Raw genomic sequence first — 676 nt, forward strand, 5'->3', positions numbered from 1 at the left:
CGCAGTAAATATTGAGCTATTCCCAAAATAAAAAGACATAAATTGCAAGCTACTATGACATCAGGAAAAACAAATCAATGTTTCACACATAAAGTCTGTTTCTCAAGATCACAACCAATTTGTCTTAAAAAAAATAATAATTTTAACTATATGATAACTGAATTTTTAATCAAAGAAATGCTTTTGTTTCAATTCCTCTTTCAACAACATTTACTGAGCACATACTATCTCCTGGGGGACTTATTAATAAACAAAAGCAACTTATTCACTCCTTTCATACTATTCAGAACCACGTGCAAATCAAAGACCAAAACAAGCAAAGAAACAAATGAATAATCTTGTATAATCAGAAATCATGTGAAGAAAATAAATCTAGTTGCTGCAATAGAGAATGATGGAGTGGTCTCCAGGGAGGCAGGGATAGAGAGTCTAATTTAAATTCTGAGGTCAAACAAGGACTCACGGTAGAGGGAAAATTTGTGCTAAGACCTCAGAAATAAAAGTCATGAGACCGTCTGGAGACAGACCATTTCAGAGTGAAAGAACAGTACTTTATGGTAGGAATCAGCCTGGTATGTTCCAAGAATAAAAAGTAGACCAACAGGTTTGAGGAACAGGGATGGGGGAGTCAGTGAGCAAATGTGGTCACTGAAATGAACCCCAGCCAAAACATGTC

The sequence above is a fragment of the Otolemur garnettii genome, unplaced genomic scaffold, assembly GCF_000181295.1.
Source record: "Otolemur garnettii isolate 467f Iridium unplaced genomic scaffold, OtoGar3 scaffold00130, whole genome shotgun sequence".
Classification (NCBI taxonomy): Eukaryota; Metazoa; Chordata; class Mammalia; order Primates; family Galagidae; genus Otolemur; species Otolemur garnettii.